The sequence below is a fragment of the Ascaphus truei genome, chromosome 16 (assembly GCF_040206685.1).
Source record: "Ascaphus truei isolate aAscTru1 chromosome 16, aAscTru1.hap1, whole genome shotgun sequence".
NCBI lineage: Eukaryota > Metazoa > Chordata > Amphibia > Anura > Ascaphidae > Ascaphus > Ascaphus truei.
The window spans coordinates 20,456,532-20,475,535 of record NC_134498.1 but is presented as its reverse complement, the minus strand read 5'-3'; the positions used below and the strand labels follow the sequence as shown (position 1 = coordinate 20,475,535).

The window sequence follows — 19,004 nt, the reverse complement described above, 5'->3', positions numbered from 1 at the left end:
TTTCATACCACTTTTAATACAAAGCCTAGATTAGGGGTGGCCAACTCCAGTCCTCAAGGGCCATTAACAGGACCGAGCCACTGATTCAACCACCGGTGCTGAAGCAGAGATATCCAGAAAATCTGATCTTTTGGTGGCCTTTTAGAACTTGAGTTGGCCACCCCTAATATAGGCTTTGTATTAAAACCTGTCCTGTTAGTGGCCCTTGAGAACTGGAGTTGGCCACCCCTAATCTAGGCTTTGTATTAAAACCTGTCCTGTTAGTGGCCCTTGAGGACTGGAGTTAGCCACACCTAATCTAGGCTTTGCATTAAAACCTGTCCTGTTAGTGGCCCTTGAGGACTGGAGTTGGCCACCCCTGGCCTAAATCATAGAAGTGCATGGCCAGCGAACCCACTCACTGGGAGGTGTTGTGACCTTTAGGTCTCATCAGTGTGTGGGGTGGTGACAACCGGACATTGGGAAACTGGTTGCAGGTTCCCAACAAGTTACAAAGTGACAACAACTCTCCACCGAGGGGCACAGTAACTATATGATGTGCAAAAAGGAAGAAGTGAAGCGCCACTACTAATAATATTGTAAAGTAAATGTGAAATACACGCAAAAGGTCAATTAACACAACGGGTGATTGGTGGCTGCCAAACAGGTAATCTGTCTACCCTAGCAGATATTGTTGCCTAGTAATTATATGAGCGACACTTACGAGCCGATTCGCATGTTTTAGATGGATCCCTTAAATTTGCCTTGCCTCATAATCACACAGCATACAGTACCGTGCTTCTAATGCAGCTTGGATTCTGGGTAATGATATGCAAATGAGCACTCATACTGCATCCCTTTTTGCTTCTTAACCAGTGTAATGTGGATCCCTTTAAGTCAGGAGTCTCAAAGTCAGTCCTCAAGGCCCACCCACAAGCGAGCTGGATATCCCTGCGTCAGCACAGGTGGCTCAGTGCTGAAGCAGGGCCCTTGAGGACTGACATTGAGACCCCTGACTTACGTGTATGACTGCAGTTTTTACACATTTTTTGAGACAAAACCTGATTCAAAGCAGTGTTTTCACTACCTTTTGTCAGGTATCAGTAATACATTTGGGCTGATTCAGCACGGCAACTTTGCTTTATGGTAACGTAACTTACTAAGTTCATTGCTAGTTCAGAGTATGCAGAGCCTCATGGCATAAGTATAATAAGTATTCCTTTAACTGAGACTTTCAATGAAAGTGCTGAACATTGGATTTAAGCCGTTCACATTGCTAGGTTTTCCCAATAGTATCATGGTTTTTAACAGTATGATTTAATAGGAGTTATACCTTAGGTTTCCATACAGGAACGGGTTATACAATATAACTGTATTCTTTGGTGAGGTTAGTATTTTTTTTTTTAAACAAAGGAAAAAAAAAAAACCCACAAAAAACTGCTGCTTTCAGCTTAAATTTCTCCTTCTATTTGTGTCTGAGGTTGGGATTGGTAAACATAATGGCAAATGAAATGCAAAACCATCCATACGTGGCGCCATTAGCACTCGGTGTACATTTCTTCCCTTGCAGTTCTCAGCTCATTATTTTTAGTTACAGCCGAAAGCCGAGCAGCCTGCAAATAATGTCATCGCATATGCTTATTGCTAGAGTGTGCGGGTCTGCTCTCAAGTACAATACTGTAAGTGAGCCTCTCTAAAATGACCACCTGTCCATCAAGGAACGCCAGGCTTGTTTTGATATGTGGCTGGTCTTTAATGAGAGAAGCTTTTAGTTTAACAGTTGAGAATCTTGAAAAAGTGCTCCCCAGGGAGAACTTAAGTTGCCTGAAGAGATATTCTCCGAGAGACTCTGTCTTTCTTCTTTTTCTTTACGGTCTTATTTACAGGGCTGGGCAAGGCCTTTTTTTTTTTTATCTTCTTCCTGTTGTGAAGAAATGGAAATGGGACCCAGGATGAAAAAAAGAAATAAGCAAAGAAAATAAAAAATAAGCTTTCATGGTGCACTTCAATCGCAGGAGTTGATTTAGAAATAAACACTTTGGTATATAAGTAGAAAGCAAGAGTGGTAGGGTACACCTATTCCTATAACAACAGTATGGCACTTTCTTTTTCTAGTGTTAAGCTTTACAGTGCGGGGTTCAAGCAGAACCAGAGTGCCTCTTGCAATTCTGCGTCATGTGACCGCTCCTGGAGCTATCACTGGACGCTACTGGAAACCGAGAATGGAGATGGAGTGGTCTCTGTTTCAATCTGCCCCTGGGAAACAAGCAAGTGCCCTTGACATCCCTGGTACACCATAAAGGTACCCTAAAGCTTGATATTAAGGCTGAGAAGAGTACAGCATAGTGAGAGCTTCAGGCCACAACACTTCTCTTTTATTGGAGTGATAGTAGAACCATAGTCTTCCACGGTCTTCCAGTAGAGCACACGGTCAGTGCCGTCTTAACGCATGGGCACGCTGGGCAGTTGCCCGGGGGCCCCACGTGCATAGGGGCCCCATGCTAATCTATGCACAGACCAGAATTTAACACTAATTTTCTGATCACCCGCCTCAACATTCAAATCTCCCGCTAACTCGGTAGAAGGAGAAAAATTACGACTTGTAGCGGAGAGTTGGCAGGGCCCAGTGCACTGCTTTGCCCGGGGGCCTATAATGCTGTTAAGATGGCCCTGCACAAAGTTATATAGTAAATGCAATAACTAAGGACAAATGGGTATTGGCAAAAGGAGAAGAGAAATAAGGAATAAGGCACAAACATTTAACAGAGTCTAAGGATTGAAATGAAGTAGGTACAGTGCTGGGACATTTTCCTTCTTTGGTTCTTGAGCTCCGATGAAAGTTTAATCTGAGCCTGAAACTCTTCTTTTTCCGGCATTCCTTCATTAAACCCGCACGGATTTCAAGGGAAGCGTTTTTACCGCCTCTGTCTATTTATTTTGAGTATCGCCATAACCATCTCGCTACTTTGACGAGAAAAAGCATTGTACGGCAAAATAAAATCTGGGAAGCCTTCCCATGCCGGAAAATGTTTCCTCGCTACCGTCCATCAATTCCGCAGAACAAAACAGAATGAGGTTCCCACAGGCATAGTATTACTACTTTTTCAAGTTGACTGCTGGTCCTACACTACAATACCCTACAATAGGGATTTCTCTGTAGGTGTTTTGAAGGGCCTTCGGTAGTAGGGTTAGCATTATAACTTATTGGGGGGCCACCATCTACTTGGTTTTTGCGTCTATAGATGATATCATCTGAAAGTACTTGGCCCATATTTAGTAACTGGTTCTATTCTATTAGACACCTACTGGCATCTCCATCAAGTGAATGGGCTGAAGGTGTCTTCCAGCTCCGGAGTGTGCGCCAATATGGTTGTTAATAAGATATGCACTAAGCGGCATTGAAGGGTATCACACCCAGATCGGAGCTTAACTGCCATTCAAGTCAATGGCTCGTAACTCTGGGGCAAGGTGCGATACCCTGCACCGGTGCGATGTGAATCCTGACGCTGACGTGTTTTATACTGGACTCATGTTCGTCTCCATTGCATCATGTTCAGGGAGATAAGGGATGTTGAATATGCAATGTTGCTTCCAAATATTTTTCCCCGAGAAGTGCAGTGATTCTTGAGGAAATGTGTTCTCTTTTTTGGTTGGTATCTGTTCCAAATGAGTGAAGTTCACATCTGGACAGACATATCTTTCCTTTCCCAGTAGTTTTGACACATGCTACAGTAGGAATCTGCTATTAAGTCCAAAGGGAATCTTCCAAGGAAAGACAGTTGTTCACATCACAGACTTCTACATCTTTTACAGCAACCTTATAGCTTGAAATTGATTTTGACTTCAGGGGATATGTGATTTACTTAAACTAGATAATACAACAGAGAAACCAGATTTTGGCTACATCCTATTTCCAGTGTTTATTTATCTTCTTTCAGCATCTGGCTACTTATCCCATCTCCAGTCTCTTTAGATTGAGTAACATCTGAGAGAAACAAAAGCTACTGAGAGACCTTTAAAGATTAAGTATTTTTACTTAGTGTGTGACGTCTTTATACTGAAAAAGAAGTCATTATGTGAATGCTGCTCAGCAACGGTTTCGACAGTAAGATAATTATCACAATTTAAACGCTTTCGGTTTGAAAATATAAATTATATTTGTTTTTTTTTCCCGTTCCTACATATGTTGATCTTGATTCAATGTTTGATGGATTGAAAGATATACTGTATATATATTATTATGTGATGTAGTTATACTGTTGATACAAATAAGAGAAAAACAACATAGCATGCTGTTGGTAGTATTTATCATTGTTTCAAGCTTTCTTTTCCATTTTTCAGGCATGCTGATTTGAATAAACATACTGCATTTGGGATCGTTAGAATAACTATCAATTTGCAGTTATTCTAATATGGTTTTTTTTATAAGGCTCACATAAATAAATATATATATATATATATATATATATATATATATATATATATATATATATATATATATATATATATATATATATGTGTGTGTGTATCACAATACCATGACATTAGTGGGGGTTATTCAGTATAGTTGTAGCTATACGACTTAATGGCTGGTTTCCCCAGGTAGTTAATTTTATGATCTAAAGCAGGAGAGGCCAACTCTGGTCCTCAAGGGCCACTAACATTTCAGATTCTAAGTATAGCCCTGCTTCAGCACAGGTGTCGAAGACTGAGCCACTGATTGAGCCACCTGTGCTGAAGCAGGGATATCCTGAAAACCTGACCTGTTGGTGGCCCTTGAAGACGGGAGTTGGACACTCCTGCTCGAAGTGAATGTTAATCAGTGATACTAGTTTATTACATGCAGTGTGATCCAAATGTTTTAATTAATAGATATTTGACATTAACTACCAACTGATGAATGATCTACATGTTTCTCTAGCCGAGTGAGTTGCTTATTTCGAGCGTATGTAGTTTGCAAGGGGTTTATGTTTAAATCTCATTACATATTTATGAACAAGTGAAATACATGTTTGATGCAAATACAGACTACCGAATTTGCTTACATATCAGGGCTTAGAAAGCACAGAAAAGGTTAAGCCACGGCTGTTTTGCATATATGAGCACAAGCTGGTTCTGTTCCACTTATCATTGTTTAAATGCTGGTAATTTACATATGACGCATATCAGCACTTCTAGGGCCTAGATTAGCTAAACGGTGCTAAAATTCAGTAAGCCTTAAATCCCACTGTTTTGAATAGGTTTAGCAAGCTTTAGTGAATATGGGCCTTGTGCTTTGCATGCGGTAGAAGCTTTTTTTGCATAGATAGGAACTAGTTACTATCCTTTCTTTCTTTAGTCAAATCAGAAGTTCATGTTCTGAACTGAGATGTTGGAATGTCTTCAGATTTGCCTGGCCAGCTTTAATTTGGGGGTTCTCTTACGCTTTGTGTATTTAAGTTCACATTGCTCAGACTTGCACCAATTTTATCAGCATGTTGCCAATTTCACCGTCATTTAGCACAAATGGCAGCACTGTATCTAAAGGCCCCGCCACCTTTCACATTGACTTTTAATGCTGGGAGGACTTGTTTGGGCAGCTTGCCGTTTTGGATAAGTTTTAGGCAAATAAAAAAAAAAGATACTGCAGTGATTGGCGAAAACACAATCTTATCTGTTCAATGCATTGCACGGCTTTCATCATTGAGAGGGTTAATCAGCCCAGCTGTGTCTCTTCTATGTATCAATACAATATGTTCCAGGCTGGAAAGACCATGTCATTGATTAAAGCAGCAGATATTTGTAGTTTTAATGTGCCGGCTTCGAAACAAAAAACTCCAAATACGGCCCCATGGTCAGAAATAGAAAGTCACAGCATTATCTCCCGCTGGAGAGCGCCATCACACTGCGGGCTGTGTGCGCCGTTTTTAAATCCGCTTTAGGTCCGATTGGTCTCATAACTTATTATAATAATAAAAATAATAATAATAACTTTATGTCATATAGCATTTTTCTCCCAATGAGGCTCCAAGCGCTTCACAATTATAATATAGCGCGCGGTAAGCTGTATTAAATATAGGATTTTTACAGACAGTCGCTGCCAAGATGAGCTTACAATCTATGCTTCCGGGGCCTGAGGCACAAGGTGATAAAGTGACTTGCCCAAGGTCACAAGGAGCTGGCGCCTGGCATTGAACCAGGTGTCCCTGATTCAAACTTAGTGTCATTGAGCCTTTACTCACTGAGCCTTTATTCACTGAGTCTATCCTTCAGCCCTTACATTGGATTTACATGTTAAAATCTTTGTGATTAGAATATAGAATTCTTTGACCCTGCCGTAGACAGTATTTATTAATTATTATTTGTGCTTTGAAAACAATCAGAAAATGAAATCAAACCAGGGTTGGGATATAGCAACTTTACCACCTGCTTACCAAATAGTCAGAAAACTAATATCTATTTATTGAGGCCTTTTCCAACTCATGAGGCCAGCTGAGTCAATAACTACGTCCAGATTTGGAAAGGGTAGTGTCTAGGGAAGCATTAACATGTAAATTGAGGTGATGTCGTTTAAGACTCTTTCATGACATTACCAATAGGATACCACCTATGTTGTAATCCTAAAGCCTGTTCTTTTGTATAAAAATACAAAGCAACATATACAATTGTGAGGACAATAACAGTCTATGTAATCCCAAGCCCACCCCAAACTCTTTTGATGGCTTTGAAACAAAAAAAATACAAGAAGAGAAAGGCCTCATACAGTAGTAAACTCTCAGGACATTGTTGGGTGAAAGTCAGGCTGTAGCATTCTGAGAATTGTAAGCTTTCATTTCATTGTATTTATTTCTCACAGTGCTAGTGACGCACTGTATCCACGTCTGACTTCTACCTCTACATGTGTGGAAAGGGTTCTTTTTTTCATGGTGACTGTACATTAGCTTTTTTTGGAGGTCCTTGTGTCATGAACCAAGAGTAGTTGATGGTCTTCATTCTTAAGACCTTTACAGTGCGAGGTGGTACGGCATCATCAGAGTGCCACCAGACATGCAGCACTATCAAGCCATGCGATTGCTTGAGGGGCTACCACATGGCGTGCCCAGGCCTATGATGCCTGAAACAGAAGTGGAGGGGCCCAATATGCCCCAACAAAACAAGCAAGACCCTATGACTCACCTGGTACATCTTGAGGACCTCGGACAAGCAACAATCTCACCTAGCCGTATTGATTTTTTTCAATTTTGTTTTCTTACGGCAGTGGAATGTCTCCCTAAATCGTGTTATTTTCTGCTCTGGGGACACCCTGGTTCCTGATATTCTTATTGGTTGTGTGGGCGGTGTTAATATCCCTCCAGGGGAGACATTTATTTCCGGCGGGGGTTCTTCTGGCCAATAGGAAACCACATCATCCATTCGTTGCAGCTCCTAATGGTACAGCCATTTAAACACTGGTAAAAAGGCAACACCAATAGCTGCCCCGGTAAGTATCTCGTGAACGGAATGTATGCTGGATTGCTGCTTTATGTTATTTACAAAGAAATCATGAAAAATTCAATGTCATCTTAACAAAGAAGTTCTACTCCATAAAACATCTTGTGGCTCGGTCTACACTTTGGGGGAAAAGTCACTAAACCTGTTAACGAGGCCGATTAGCTGTAACTCCCATTCAAGTCAATTGCAATGGGTATCATAGCAGCCATGTTAACTGCTAATGGAAGTTAGTGAATCGCTCCCTTTAACTCCATATTTAATAAGCGGAGCTCCACCATAAGATACCTTGCACCACTTAATAGATATGGGCCATTCCATTATATGCCATTCAAGTGACTTGACCATCCGAATTTATATTTACTAAGTGTCTTCACTCCATAAGACACCTTCTGGTTTTGAAGACAATGCCCATTACAGGCCCATATGTTTACTAAGCTGTCCCAGAAGCTGTCTTATGCAATAACTCTGCTTAGTAAATATGGCCCTCAATAAGGTCAATGTTCAAAAACCACAATGATAGCTATAATGCCCAAATGTCCCGTACTCAACCTTCTGATTGTTCTCGGTTCCCTGAAGTTCTTGTTAAAGAACACCTGCCTGTTTTGTTTCTTTTTTTTTAAGCTTGTGCTTCCCTTCTCATTGATCACGGGGATGGCAAATTGAGATAAAAGGAGCCCTTTCCTTTGGGTTTATAACTGCACTTCATTTAGAAAATGACAAATTCTACATAAAAATTGTAATAGTATTAGTAGCTGTTGTGTGGAGGTTTTGCTCTAGATTTAAATCTTAAATATCTTGTAACCTGCAAAAATACAAACAGAAACGGCAAACTTATAGTCAACGACAATTACAAATTTCCTGGAACTAAAATTCTAGTTGCAACTCTGCCATTCTTTGTAATATTGCATATGGTTCTTCAACCAACTGATCCACTTCTCACAGCTTTGCACCACCGTCCTGCTCTGTGCATGAGAAAACAGGGAATTTCTGGAAGCCAGACTGCTCATTTGCATGGCATTGCCCAGAATCCCTGGCTGCAGTGGAAGCACTATACTATGGCTACGCTTATACTATGGGCGACGGCGACACGACCACGTGACATCAGCCATCGCAATAGCGATTCCTGCACTCTGGCGACCAGAGGGCGACCGGGGGGGGTGTGGTGGAGGTGTGGCCATGAGCGGTCGCCCTCATTGGTTGAACTGCTCACGTACCGCTGCCATCACGTGGCGATCACCGAAAAAGTAAAAATACTTTGACTACCGGCGATTGCGAACGCTTCGTCGCTCTTAGCACGGTCGCGCTCACTATGGGCAGCCGTGACGGACTGCATGTGTTTGCCACGGCAATGCGCGCCATCGCCGTAGCCAGTAGTATAAGCGCAGCCTTAGAGATAACGGAAAAGGCTGGTTGCAGACTTGTCTGAGATGTGTGACTGTGCTCACAAGTGATATTTTATTGAAGTCTCCCTTAAATTAAAGGAGTTGCTAATTGTGAGTTAGTTACATAAACATATTTTTTTTAACTGTTCCAGGTCAACAAAATGAGTTGGTAGATAAAAAGATACTTTTTTTTATAAGGAACAGAACAACATGTCCTAAAATATATTTATTTATTTATAACATGTTTTACAAGGAAGTACTGTAATATATTGAGCGTTACCTCCCGTTTTCAAGTATGTCCTGGGCACAGAGTTATAACAATACATGGTTACATTAAAAGAACGGAGGTTATACAGTCAATTCACAGACTTTTCATGGACAGATAGAGTTGGAAATTGGGTACAGGGGATCAGCGAATAGCAGCAAATGGCTCACACCCTTTGGCTGCCCTTTGACTGCGCCAAAGGCTATCCGCCTTTGGGGCGACGCAGATGTACACTGAAGGTGTTCAGATTGAATGCAGCTGTGGATTCAAAGTCCTTCGTCCACCTGGGTCATTAACATTCCAGTTGGTGGGGTTGATGTTCCATATAGTACAAGCAAAAGCAGATGTTAACCCTTAGCAGACTGGTTCTGTGCAGAGGGGTGCAGCTCTTGGGGAACCCCATTAGGTGTACACCTTTGGGGAGATGCAGATGTACACTGAAGGGGTTCAGATTGAACGCGGCTGTGGATTCAAAGTCCTTAGTTTTTCCTTGGAAATTTAACAAAATCTGAATGACAAAATAATAAATAGAATTTAAGTGAAACTAAAAATAGGCATAAAAAAAGGAAAACGTATTAAGCAAAATGTCAAAATTGAAAAAATAATAGTTTAAGTCAGTTACATTGAAATCAGAACATATCAAGTGAACCAAAGTCGAATTGTTGCATCTACTATAGATGATTGATTTGAACGGCAATTCTGACTTTTCAAATGGAACTCAGATTCTCCACTGTATCAACAGAGAAGGAACTAATCAGTGTTAGGTTTCTTAATTGAAACTTTTGACTTTGTGATGGGATTGCAGAGTTGCAGATTTTTTCCCCCTTATTTCTTACCGAGAACAAATTAATGATTCATTTAATCTCCAATCCGTTCTGTATTTTTAGGTACACAAGGATATTGGTTTAATTTGGTTTACAGAAAAGGCTTTTGATAAATTGATTATTCTTCCAATTGGACAGTTTTATAATGTGCTACATTAGTACCTATTAGCCAGCATCCTAAAGCAACTACATCTTAATGAAGATAGTCCCAAATTACTTTTGTATATCAAGATTCATCATCTGACCTTTTGTTATGTTTAAGGGCAACATTATGTTAATAAGTAGCCTTTTATTCCATTTGAAGGTCAACATATTGTAATTAAAAAGCTTCAAATGTGATTGCTTCAAGCCCAGTGTTTTAAACTTTTCATTTTAATGTTGTTTGAACAGAGATACATATTTCAGTTCCTGCTCATTATCTAGAATGTATTTCAATGCTCGTCATGAGAGAATTTGATGGAACCGAGTCAAATTTACCATGACTCTGTTCATTAAAATGCAATTGCAGTGAGTAGAACAGATAGTCTAGATATTCAAGTAAACAAGTTATAGTATCCAGTCCTTAGAAAAGGGTAAATTGAAGCTTTAAGATATCCGTGCACTGATGTTGAGCATACGTTACGTAATCTGGATTAAAACTCCTGCTTATCCTAATACAGAGTCTGGAATCATGTTATGTCAATCAGACTGCGATTGTGACTCCACTTTGAAGAGGTAAAAAGACATTAATTACCCGTTCCTTGATGTATTATGCAGCTGTAATAAGGCTTAATTTCTGATCCATTTAGTTTAAAGTCATCCGTAAAAACAAAGTTGGGTAAACCACGAAACTTCATAAATTCTATCTAAGAATGTCTCTCAATTTGTTTCAAATTCAGAGTCCATTGATTTATGTGAAAACTATTTCCGGCGGTCAGAAATTCTTCATGTTAACCAGATTTACATGTGTGAGACTTTGTTAATATTTCCCTAGCACACAGTCTTAAACATTGCTTTCATATGTTTAATAAAGGAAGTATGTTTTATGTACTAAATCCTAATTATTTACATCTACTTAAAGCATCTACTGTACCTAAGAATCGTGGTACAACAAATACAACATCCCATATAATATTTATCTCTTTGCTTCCACCAACTTTCACGCAAAACAAACAATGCAGTTTTTACGCAGTCATATATTCACACACACATGTAAATGTTATTTGAATGTGCCATGCAAATTATTAACATCTCAATAAGCTTAGACTGGAAAAATAGTGACCATAACGTAGGGAAAATGGAGATGGAATCAGAATATTATCCGTGTCTGGGATTTAGATAAAGTTATAGCCCCACTGAAGAGCTAAAAAATCTTTCAATTATCATCACAGATCTTGTGAATACTGTGCCGTGGAAGTGGATTACATGGGATAGAACAGTGGTGCAGGAGATGATAGGAAGCACCTTTAAAGATCATAGAATATGACCTAGTGACATAAATAATCACGACCAAAAGAGGGGTACCAGCACTATTCTCCATGCACAGGAAAGTTGGAAATAGGGGGTTTTATGGTACAAACCCAAGCTACTTTCTAAACGTGTGTACATACATTAGGATTCTTTTCTCATCCTTATGGAATTCCCCGTTCTTTATGTACTTTGTAGGACACTCTTAAAGGAATATTGAAATGTTGTTCCTCCTCTGTACTTGGCTGTCACAATTAATGAAGAATTGCATTATGATCTTGTGAGTAGAGATGTACTTTGTACCTCTATCCTAGAGGAGACCGGCACTTTGAGTAATTTGTTTGTCGATGTTGTGTTGGCTGCACAAGCGGGATTCTCCGCGCCTGAAATGGTTTCCCCGCACTTTGGAACTGTACTATAGGTAGATTTACCCAATTGCATCCTCCACAATATATCTTGCTAAGTACAATTGGCGTTCTATATTTGCTGTATCTTGTCGTCGTTACAAGAACGTACATATTGTAGAGCTCTGGTTTATGAATATCATACTAAATTAATTTTCAATTGTTTGGGGATCTGTGAGTGAAATATAAGCAGTTTGTGAAATGGCTGAGGCAGCATTTCCCATTATGTGAAGCTGTTAAAATGAGTTCTAAATAATTGCTTTTTTTTTTTTTGATCTATGGTGGATAAAAGTGCAGCATAGATGAGATTCCAAAAGGAAGGGATCTTAATCCTTTTCCAACTGGCGAGAGGGTAAAGTGATTTGTTGCCTGAGGGGCAAGGAACGTATTGCTGTGCAGAGTCACAGAGATAGTGGGACACAATGGGACACTGAGATTCATAGAGCGACAGCCTCGCATCACCTGTGACACAGAGTTACACAATGCATTGCTGTGCAGAGTGACAGGGATAGGGACACACCGTGACACAGAGTTACACAATGCATTGCTGTGCAGAGTCACAGAGATAGGGACACATTGTGACACAGTTACACAATGCATTGCTGTGCAGAGTGACAGACGTAGGGACACGTTGTGACACAGAGTTACACAATGGATTGCTGTGCAGAGTGACAGAGGTAGGGACACACCGTGACAAAGAGTTACACAATGCATTGCTGTGCAGAGTGACAGAGATAGGGACACATTGTGACACAGTTACACAATGCATTGCTGTGCAAAATGACAGACGTAGGGACACGTTGTGACACAGAGTTACACAATGGATTGCTGTGCAGAGTGACAGAGATAAGGACACACTGTGACACAGAGTTACACAATGGATTGCTGTGCAAAGTGACAGGGATAGGGACACACTGTGACACAGAGTTACACAATGGATTGCTGTGCAGAGTGACAGGGATAGGGACACACTGTGACACAGAGTTAGACAATGGATTGCTGTGCAGTGTGACAGAGGTAGGGACACACTGTGACACAGAGTTACACAATGCATTGCTGTGCAGAGTCACAAAGATAGAGACACATCATGACATAGAGTTACACAATGCATTGCTTTGCAGAGTGACAGGGATAGGGACACACCGTGACACAGAGTTACACAATGCATTGCTGTGCAGAGTGACAGAGGTAGGGACACGTTGTGACACAGAGTTACACAATGGATTGCTGTGCAGAGTGACAGGAATAGGGACACACCGTGACACAGAGTTACACAATGCATTGCTGTGCAGAGTGACAGGGGTAAGGACACATTGTGACACAGAGTTACACAATGCATGGTTGTGCATTGTGACAGGGATAGGGACACACTGTGACACAGAGTTACACAATGCATTGCTGTGCAGAGTGACAGGGATAGGGACACACTGTGACACAGAGTTACACAGCGCATTGCTGTGCAGAGTGACAGGGATCGGGGCACACTGTGACACAGAGTTACACAATGCATTTCTGTGCAGAGTGACAGGGATAGGGACACACTATGACACAGAGTTACACAATGCATTTCTGTGCAGAGTGACAGAGGTAGGGACACGTTGTGACACAGAGTTACACAATGGATTGCTGTGCAGAGTGACAGAGATAAGGACACACTGTGACACAGAGTTACACAATGGATTGCTGTGCAGAGTGACAGGGATAGGGACACACTGTGACACAGAGTTACACAATGGATTGCTGTGCAGAGTGACAGGGATAGGGACACACCGTGACACAGAGTTACACAATGCATTGCTGTGCAGAGTGACAGGGGTAAGGACACATTGTGACACAGAGTTACACAATGCATGGTTGTGCATTGTGACAGGGATAGGGACACACTGTGACACAGAGTTACACAATGCATTGCTGTGCAGAGTGACAGGGATCGGGACACACTGTGACACAGAGTTACACAGTGCATTGCTGTGCAGAGTGACAGGGATCGGGGGACACTGTGACACAGAGTTACACAATGCATTTCTGTGCAGAGTGACAGGGATAGGGACACACTATGACACAGAGTTACAAAATGCATTTCTGTGCAGAGTGACAGAGGTAGGGACACGTTGTGACACAGAGTTACACAATGGATTGCTGTGCAGAGTGACAGAGATAAGGACACACTGTGACACAGAGTTACACAATGGATTGCTGTGCAGAGTGACAGGGATAGGGACACGTTGTGACACAGAGTTACACAATGGATTGCTGTGCAGAGTGACAGGGATAGGGACACACTGTGACACAGAGTTACACAATGCATTGCTGTGCAGAGTGACAGGGGTAAGGACACATTGTGACACAGAGTTACACAATGCATGGTTGTGCATTGTGACAGGGATAGGGACACACTGTGACACAGAGTTACACAATGCATTGCTGTGCAGAGTGACAGGGATCGGGACACACTGTGACACAGAGTTACACAGTGCATTGCTGTGCAGAGTGACAGGGATAGGGACACACTGTGACACAGAGTTACACAATGCATTTCTGTGCAGAGTAACAGGGATAGGGACACACTATGACACAGAGTTACACAATGCATTTCTGTGCAGAGTGACAGAGGTAGGGACACGTTGTGACACAGAGTTACACAATGCATTGCTGTGCAGAGTGACAGAGATAAGGACACACTGTGACACAGAGTTACACAATGGATTGCTGTGCAGAGTGACAGAGGTAGGGACACACTGTGACACAGAGTTACACAATGGATTGCTGTGCAGAGTGACAGAGGTAGGGACACACCGTGACACAGAGTTACACAATGCATTGCTGTGCAGAGTGACAGAGGTAGGGACACGTTGTGACACAGAGTTACACAATGGATTGCTGTGCAGAGTCACAAAGATAGAGACACTTCATGACACAGAGTTACACAATGCATTGCTTTGCAGAGTGACAGCGATAGGGACACACCGTGACACAGAGTTACACAATGCATTGCTGTGCAGAGTGACAGAGGTAGGGACACGTTGTGACACAGAGTTACACAATGGATTGCTGTGCAGAGTGACAGGAATAGGGACACACCGTGACACAGAGTTACACAATGCATTGCTGTGCAGAGTGACAGGGGTAAGGACACATTGTGACACAGAGTTACACAATGCATTGCTGTGCAGAGTGACAGGGATAGGGACACACTGTGACACAGAGTTACACAATGCATTGCTGTGCAGAGTGACAGGGATAGGGACACACTGTGACACAGAGTTACACAATGCATTGCTGTGCAGAGTGACAGGGATAGGGGCACACTGTGACACAGAGTTACACAATGCATTGCTGTGCAGAGTGACAGGGATAGGGACACACTGTGACACAGAGTTACACAATACATTGCCTGCCCCACTGGCATCAAAGTCATTTAACAAATTGCCCCTGTCCTTGCAGTGCAGGCTCTTATGCCAAAGAGTGTTCTGTGAATGACATAGGTTAACTTGCCATTGTTCCATAGCATGAGTGTCATAGCATGAGCCCACATGGATTAAATGGCACCGGGGGACTGCAGTACAAGCCAGAGAAAGATGTTTTTAACTGTTCAGGCCCTGAAGGATTGGAAGCCTTCCTGTAATCATGTCTAAAATGCTCCTCTTATTACAGAGATGCAGGGTAGGATGGGAAGTTTTACAGGGAGGGATCCCTGCTGGTTGTGAGATTAATATTATCAGGATATACAACATATATTGATTATTTCCTAAGCATCTTTTGGGATACTTGCCAGCCATTGTATATTGTTCAGTGTGTCTGATTAAAGGAGTTTGTTGAGGTTGCCTGGTACTGTACCAAGTTCCTATTATTGTTGAGATATGATAATTGTGATCTGCAATTTTTAAGACTTTTCTAATTCCTGTCATTTTCCTTCAGTTGAATTTATAGTTTAGCTATCTACTGATGCATGTATGCATTATTTATGGCAACAAATGCATATATATATATATATATATATATATATATATATATATATATATATATGTTGCTGTGTGCTGACCTATGATTAATGCACAAAATGTTTCTAGCAAGATCACAACTTTATGTTATGTGGTGCGAAAAAATGTGCATTGACTTATTCTTCACGTACTGTACACCCACTCAGCAAACTGTGCAGAAAGTAAGAAGGGGAGTGGACTCACAGTCAAATTTTGCTGGATAAACCTACTGTGTCTTGAAATACCATAACACAACTTATTTTGGGCCATATTTTCTAAGTGGTGCTACTTCAAGTGAATGAACCATAAGATGTCTTATTGAATAGCACTGCTTACTTTTCCCAGTGTTCTTTGGCGTGTTTAATGTCTTAGTGAAAACCGATTTGCCAAAATGTTATAAAAGACAGAATACATAGAAACATAAGACTTCAATTTAAAAAGAAATGGCATTAATAAAATATAATACCCTCACTGCAACATTACAAACATGAATCAATGTAACATACATAGTAATAAAGCAAATTGCACATACAAACCTATGTCTGCCCAGTTCCAATCTGCTGACACTCCTACACCCCATCTGATCCTGGCTTTATTCCATGTTTACTGCACTTGCATGTTTAACAACATACTTTAGTTACTTTACTCTATATACCTCTGCCTGAAACCTGATCCATGCATCTACTGGCCTCCCAGTGAAAGATGCTCCCTCCCATTCCCCCTGAGCTCATCACTCTCCATCTTCAGGGAACCTCTTGTTTTATAGCAGTCTTCCTCTGACTCTCACAGCTAAATATTGTGCCAGGCTCTTATAATGTGATGTGTCAGTTTACCGTACTACAGAATATTGGTGAATAAAACATGACTCCGTTTTGACTGCACCCTGGCAACTTGTTATACTCTATACAAGAAAGCAAGTCATTTCAGATCTGTATAACGAAAGTGACTGAAACGTTGAGTTAATAAATGTCACTTTTTTGCATATTGCAGTGCCTGTCCCTTTTTTCCATTTTCTGTATTGTGTTAGGACAGTATGCACCCTCCCCTTTACCTTTAGTTTTTATTTTGTGCGTGCCCTGTTTCTGATGATATATATGGGTATATATATTACATGTAATTCATAATTCTATCCCTATATAACAATAGGGACCACATAGTATCTACACACACTTTTGTAATGCAACACCCTCTTACATTTCTACACCTACCCACACCAGTGGTATACACTCCCACTTCACACACACACATTTTGTAAAGAGCTGTATACACTGTGAGTGCTTTATAAACGTATATTTACACACATACTGTACACACACACACACACATCACTAACATTCAGGGACCATTTAACACCTTAAGTTATAAATCACATACTGCACATGGGGGAGGGACAGGCTTTAGTCAGATACATTCCAAGATGCACTGTTTTTAAGTGAAAACCTTTCTTGCTTCATTCATTGTAACACCGCCGGAAGAAGAGATCAGTGTATTTCGAAAGCTCGCACAAATAAAAGCATTTAGTTAGCTATATATATATATATATATATATATATATATATATATATATATATATATATATATATATATATTTGTGTTTATTAATTTATTTGGGTCGGTAGCACCGCCAGAAGATTACTTTTACAGTGATATCTGGTTTTGTGTATTATTAGGCCTCTCAGAGTTGATTTGACTGCGGCACCATTTCTGTGTTTAATATATATATATATATATATATATATATATATATATATATATATATATATATATATATATATATATATATATATATATATACTGTATATATTATTACAAATAAGTTCCACTTGACCTGCTTTGGCCTTGATTCCGTGCCAAATCCATTAGTATATCATTTTTTTAATAGAAAAAGTAAAGTACACCTATTGTCCTGTCTGCTGGTTGAGACTGTGTTTGTTGCGGCATCGTGACTTCTGCAGATTTTGTAAAGAGTCCTTTCAGAATAATCATGGAGTATTGAGCTTGGTTGGATTGTAGCATCTTTTATCGTGGCAGGTGTAGTTATGCCTCAGGGAAGCTTTACAAATCCTTATGTTAGAGGATTGCAGTAACCCAGCCCTAAGTCAGGTTTGTACAGTACAATACTATTAAGATAAACCCCCCCCCCCCCCGGCATTTCCTCTGTATAGTTAGATACCCGCAGGCCTTGCTGATATGCTGTTTCCCATCTATTAGTGGTTTAAAAACAAACAACAACAAAAAAAACAACCCCATTTATCTATTTCTGATGTTGACTAAAAATGAAACATAATGAGTGTGTTTCCCTGAAATGACTTTCCAGATTAAACTCGGACAAACAAGATTGATTAAAAAAGCATTGTTTAGCATACAACAGCAGATCTTTTTTTTATAGCTGTTTTGTTTTATTGCTTAACATCATAATTGTGACATTAACCTCTTGCAAAGTGGATGTGATTCAGCAAACAAATTTGATGGATATGTGCTAAATATCGTGTATTATTGATTGCTGATGTGTACGTTATATGAAGAAGATTTCGCTTATTCACATTTGTAATCATTTTATCTCAGTAAATATTGACGCTTGCTATTGACCAGACAGAATCTTCATGCCAATATTATAAGAAGTCCCCATTCACTTATTATCTCTACAAATATATTGTGCTGATAAAATCTAAAATATATGAGAAAGAGAAAGACGGAACCTAATCAGTAGAGTGCAAACACAAACAGCCCTGTAAGCTCAGAACCCAAACTCACCATGTCATATATATTTCAGCGTCATAAGGAGTGCTACTGGGAATGTCCAAAAATGTATATGTATATGGGAATGTTCAAAAAGTATAATTACAATGTGCACTACATGCTTGATACTTACTGTCTGTATTTTATATTTCTAGCAGTCATTTTTTTTTTTTTATTATTTTTGCAGCCTTTGATTGGGTTGATATGAAAGTTCTTCATATTCTGAAGTGTTCATAACACGGAGTTTAATGTGGTCAGATGTGACGTTTTCAGAGACAATGAGAATAAAGTAGACCACAGAGATTGAGTGGTCTTTATATTGTTGACCACACTAGGAGATAGTATTTTAATCAACCACATAAAAAGGACAAGCTGAAGTCCATCAAACTGGAAGTCTTTGATCCAGAATTAAAAGAAAATGTGATCTACAAAAACAAATCAAACACAAGAAGCCACAGATCCCACGAGAAACATCTCTGATGCCTTTTGTGAATAAGGAATAATTCCATCACAGG

The 19,004-nt window shown here is 40.3% G+C and overlaps 1 protein-coding gene across 4 annotated transcripts in view; it reads left to right on the top strand.

Moving 5' to 3' along the window:
- The window catches only part of PCDH19 (protocadherin 19), a 132,881-nt gene that overhangs the window by 18,646 nt on the left and 95,231 nt on the right, over positions 1 to 19,004 (top strand). The window lies entirely within an intron of this gene.